Source organism: Zonotrichia albicollis, chromosome 8 (assembly GCF_047830755.1).
Source record: "Zonotrichia albicollis isolate bZonAlb1 chromosome 8, bZonAlb1.hap1, whole genome shotgun sequence".
Lineage (NCBI taxonomy): Eukaryota > Metazoa > Chordata > Aves > Passeriformes > Passerellidae > Zonotrichia > Zonotrichia albicollis.
In genome coordinates this window covers 43,398,881-43,404,183 of record NC_133826.1, presented here as the reverse complement: position 1 = coordinate 43,404,183, position 5,303 = coordinate 43,398,881, and the positions used below count along the sequence as shown (strand labels likewise).

The window sequence follows — 5,303 nt, the reverse complement described above, 5'->3', positions numbered from 1 at the left end:
GGAAGCCCTGCCCCGGCCGCGGAGAGCTCTGCTCCTGTGGGCAGAGCACACGGAGCTTTCAGGGCCACGTGGGCCATTGGTGGCCAACAGCTTCAGGCTGATCCCCTTGCTCCCTGCTCCCTCCTGGCCACGGCAAGAGCTGGCTGGGATGGCCCTTGCAGGGGGCTCTCCTGGGCTCCCCGCAGATCCGGCTCTGACCGTGCCTCTGTTCCTCTCTCTTGCAGCCCTGGAACGCCTGATGGAGGACACGAGCAGTGCTGTGTCACATTTGGCACTTGAAACACTGCACGTCCTCCGGGCAATACAGCGTCAGAGATATTCCGCTATCCAGAGGCTGCAAGATCAGCTGCGCAGGGCATGGAGGACTCGGCCTCACCTGTCGGGGCTCGGCTGCCTGTGCTGCCGGATGACTGAGGAGGAGAGCTGATCTGGGAGGCTGTCTTTGCTGGGGCAACCTGAGCCAGAGGTAATTTTCCTTTTCTTTAAGATTTTTCTTTTCTTCTTTTCCATTTTTTATCTTTATTGTAAATAAATAAATTACAGAGTATATAGAATTATATATATTATTGTAGATTATAGATTACTGTAAATAATTCTAGAATGTGTTATGATACACAGACTGCCAGGAGCTTTTCTTTGCTGCCCAGGGTCTACAGGGCAAGAGGCAGGAAAGGGTGAAAAGGGAGCTTGTGCTCAGCAGCAAAGCAGGCTGAGGGGTGGTGAGGCCCTGAAGGGGGCAAAGGGTGCTTGCGCTCAGCCAGCTGCCCAGGCGTGCAGTGGGCAAGGGAAAATGGCCAGAAGCCCCTTGTCCTGTGGTGGTTCTGCTGAAGCCTTTGTACTGGTGACAGAGCGGCCGGGCAGGGGCCGGAGCTGCAGGGATCCCTGTGAGAGCGGTGCCTGGAGATGGCCACAAGCCCTGTGCCAGGAAGGAACCTCTGTGTCCTCCTGCCCGTGTGCTGCTGGCTGCCTTGCTGAGGGCTCCCAGGTGCCTCTGGATGGGGCTGCTCTGGAGCTGCTGTGGGGCTGCGGCGCTGCTGCCGGGCAGCTTGGCCGGGCTGGGGCAGGGCCTGAGGGGCTGGGGCGCTGGCAAGCCCTGAGCAATTGGCTGGCAGAGGCCACAAGCAGCCCTGGTTTGCTTTGGGATCACCGTGATTTTAGGGGGTAGTGCCGGGGGGAAGAGAGAAAATGTGAGCTTCCCTCACCCATGGCTGGGTTTTTCCCTACCATGTAGGAGTTGGGTCTTCCTCAAGGCCCTGACAGAGATAAGAAATTTTCCCTTTTCCCATGTTTTCCCTTTTTGTATCTAATCTCTTTTCAATAATGTGTTGTTTGTTTATCCAGAGGAAGTGTTCCAGGTGGTCCAGTGTGGATGGGGAAGTGCTGGAGAGCAGCTGTGGCATGGATGGGCCGTGCCCTTGGAGAAGGCTGAGGCCATGGTTTGGGAGCAGCTTTTCTTCCAGCCATGGGTGGTGTGAGGTGGGTCCCTGTGTGCTTGGCAGGGTGGGATCAGAGCTTTTGGGAGATGGCAGCGAGCACAGGAGCATCCTGCTCTGGGCAGCTGCTGAGGGCTGGATGTGCCGTGGCTGGCTGCAGGCTGGGCACAGGTCCTGCCCTCCTGCTCTGCTGCCAAAAGCAGCAGGGATGGGCAGCTCTGGGCACAGCTCTGGGCACAGCCAGCATGGCCTGGGCACTGCAGGCCTTGGCACAAGGGCACAGGAGCCCTCAGCTGACGGGCGGTTTCTGCTTTCTCTCCTCGCAGCCGGGCTCTGCGGGTGCTGAGGCTGCTCTGGGCTCTGCCAGGGCTCTGCTGGGCTCAGCCCTGGGCCCAGCTGGGCTGGCTCTGCCCTCACATTGCTCTGACAGCTCTGCATCAGACGAACCCATTGTGGGCACAGCGCCTGAGCTTTGTGCTTTGGCAGGTGAGTGAGACTCTGCTGCAGGCCCAGAGATTGCAGCTGGGGACACACATCCAACTGGCAACGACCCAAACTCTCCACAGTCCCAGCTGAATGCCGGGATCTGTACAGGGTGTTTTGTCTGTCCCATTCTTCCTTCTTTATTGGCTGGAATTGAGCAATTGCACTTTCTTCCTCCTCTAGAAGTGCCACGAGTGGGCCAAAGCTGGCGAGTGGGCCGTGCTCCTGAGGCAGTGCAGTCTGGAGCTGGTGAATGGAGAATTGCCCTTCTGCACTGCCAAACCAGAGCAAAAAGCCGTAAGTGGGACTTTGTGTCTCTATTATATCCCTGACAGTTTCAACAGGAATATGCAGCTCATTCCCAGGCTGAGAAGGAAGGTCATTTTCTAAGGGATTTGGGCTTTGACAGAGTTTCCATTCCCAGCCCTGCTTGGAGCTGGAAGGGCACAAAGCAATTTCCTCTTGCTTCAAGCACAATTTCAAATACCAATGTTGGAAACAAAGCCCAAAATCTTTTAAGAGGCTTTTGAGGTCACAAAGATGGATCCATGCCATCAGCACATTTAAAATGTAAATAACTGAGTTGTTTTTTTAAAAAGATCATTTACCTCTTAATGCAAAGAATGTAACTTGGCATTTATGTTTTGGTTTTTTTTTTCATTAACTGTATGTTATGTTTTTTCACTAACACTTGGATTTTATTCTTATCTTTTACAATTTATCAATTTTTTTTTCCTTTTCCCTTTTTTTTCCTTTCAATAGAAAACATGTCCTATCAAAGGAATGTCCTTTGCTCTTGGTTCCCGGGTAGAGCAGCTCCCTTCCTGCTGGCTGAGCTGCTCAGGCAGAGCCCGGCAGCTCCTGGCCCTGCAGGGCTGAGGCTTTTCCCCATTGCTGGGCACAGACTGATGGAGCAGCACTGCTGAACTCGGGCACACAGAGGGACCAGCAGCAGCTGCCTTTGGCCACCTGAAGCTCCAAGGCCCAAACTCTGAGCAGCCAGGGCTGGAAGAGACTGGCAGGATCTGATCCCTGACTCTGGGCCAGGGCTGCACAAATGACCCCACAGCAGCAGCAGCAGCAGCAGCACATGGAGCTGACTTTGAGCACAGCCCCTGCCCCTCTTCCCTCCCGTGTGCAGCAGTGTCACAGCAGCCTGAGGCACCTGGGAGCCCCCAGTGCCAGCAGGGACTGGAGATGGCAGCCCTGGGCTCCTGGAGGCTGTGCAGGGAGCAGAGCTGGGCACTCCCTGTCCATGGGGAGCTTCCAGATGGAAAAGGCTGCTGTGCCCAGGCAGCTCCAAGGGCACAGAAAGGAGGCTCTGGAGCACTGGATCTGTGCCAGTGCCACAGTCCTGGGCAGCAGCCAGCGAGCCCTGGGGGAACAGAGGGCACAGCAAGAGGGACAGAACCAGGCAAGGGCAGAGACTGAAGAGAGCCAGGCCCAGGAGCAGGAACAGCTGCTCCATTGCACTCCTGGAGAAAGCTCTTGGTTGGTTCAAAGCGCTGAAAGGCGTGAAGGGCAGAGAGGAGGCCACAGCAAACAGTGCTCCTGCTTGCACAGCCTCCCCTCTCCGTGTCCCAGAAGGAATTGCATGGACTGTGTTCTTCTCTCTGAGTCGTCTCGTTCAGCATGAGCAGCTCAGCACCAGGAGCTGAAGGAGCTGAAGCCTCAGGCCACAGGAGCTGGGCAGGAAGGAACTTTTGGAGCAAAGGAATGCTGCTAAAATAGCCCCAGCTGAATGCAGTGGATAGAATCATGGAATCACAGAATCCTTTCTCTTGGAAAAGCCCTCTGAGCTCACCCAGTGCAGCCGCTCACCCAGCAGTGCCAAGCCCAGCACTAAACCACGTCCCTGAAGTGCCAAGGCCTGGACACCAGCCCTGAGTGAGGCCTGGACAGCAGGCCCTGCGCCAAAGGTGGCCTCTGGGTGAGCCTTCCAACCAAAGGTTATCTTTGTATCTGCTCCCTAATGAGATATGCATGGTCATTAGCACTGTGATAGATGTAGCCACTCATTAGTGAAACATGTATTGACCTTTGTGTATTTAGAAGCCAGACAAGGCCATGGAATCTGACATCTGGCCTTGTTTGGGTCTGTGTGGTCATAGTCATCTCCCTTGGTTCCTCCTTGAGCCCTGGCCAGGCTTTTGGAGGGTCGCAAGAGGAAGATGAAAGCAGATGTGGCCACACTAGCAGTGCTGTCAGTTTGTTCATTCAGCACTGTCAGAGCTGGGCCCTCTCCCAGCGGGGTTGGAGCCTCACCTGGGGCTGGAGGCACCTGCAGGAATTCCCAGTGCCCAGGAGTGGCTCTGCAGGCCTTGGCTGTGACAGCTTCCCCAGCTGCTGTGTGGGTCTGGGGGATGGTAAAGGCTGAGGGTAAATGCTGCTGGATCTTTGTTAATCACTGCTGCAATCTTTGGTGGGGGTGGTTGGGTGCATTGCTGAGCTGCTCCTTTGGTGATTCTTTGCTGCTCTGAACTGCAGGAAATGACACTGATTCCTTCAGCTGGAGTCTGAAGGAATTTGGTACTGACCCTGCCCACTGGTAAAACAAAACTGGCACAGTCTGGCCAGATCCCAACAAAATGTCACTTGTTCAGTGTCAATGTGAGGAATCAGTCCCCTCAGAAATTCCCAGCTGGGAAGCCCTTCCCTGGAGTTCCCTGGCTCTGGAGTGGGCTGAGGTTGGAGCCCTGTGTGAGCAGTGGGGCAGTCCGGTAAAAGAAGCTGCACCCCTGGATGCCTTCAAATGCATCCAAAACTTTCAAATGGAAAAGGAAAAGACCTTGTGGGTTTGGGCAGACAAAGATGAATTTGTTGAGAATGCATAGGAAACAGCACCTTCAGAAGGAACAATTATTGTTGGAATGCTCCCACATGGAGGAACAGAAGAAGGTTTTAATCTTGAGCTGATATGCATTTGTACAAGTGAAATATAGATATAATAAATATCTATATACATATTTATAGTATAATAAGACATACATATACATATATATATATACATTTATATATTTCATATATAAATATATTCACATATATATGTGGGCATATATGTGTATACACATATGTGTAAACAATATGTATATATTGTTTATATTGTTTAACACATCCTGCCAGACCAGATCTCCCTGTTTGCCCCAAGGGCCCCTTTGGGAAATGCTCTGATCCACAGGGCTCCATGTGAAGGCTGCTGTGACACTGAGGGACTTGCACAGGAATTCCATCCAGGAGCCTGGGTGCCCCTCAGGGACTGGGACCCGGCCCCTTCCAGCCAGAGGGGAAAGGGCCCCCCAAGCCTTGTTAGCCACAGACAGCATGGTAAAGCTGAACAGCAAAGGGCCTGGGGGCATTATTCTGGAATTAAAAAGGTGCAAGCTCCAT

At 53.5% G+C, this 5,303-nt stretch overlaps 1 long non-coding RNA gene across 1 annotated transcript; it reads left to right on the top strand.

The window, feature by feature from the left end:
* Positions 1-239: 239 nt before the first annotated feature.
* LOC141729915 (uncharacterized) lies at positions 240-2,879 on the top strand. Its single transcript, XR_012581479.1, has 3 exons — positions 240-466; positions 1,342-1,476; positions 2,679-2,879. It is a non-coding gene; the product is annotated as an uncharacterized LOC141729915 (long non-coding RNA).
* Positions 2,880-5,303: the final 2,424 nt, after the last annotated feature.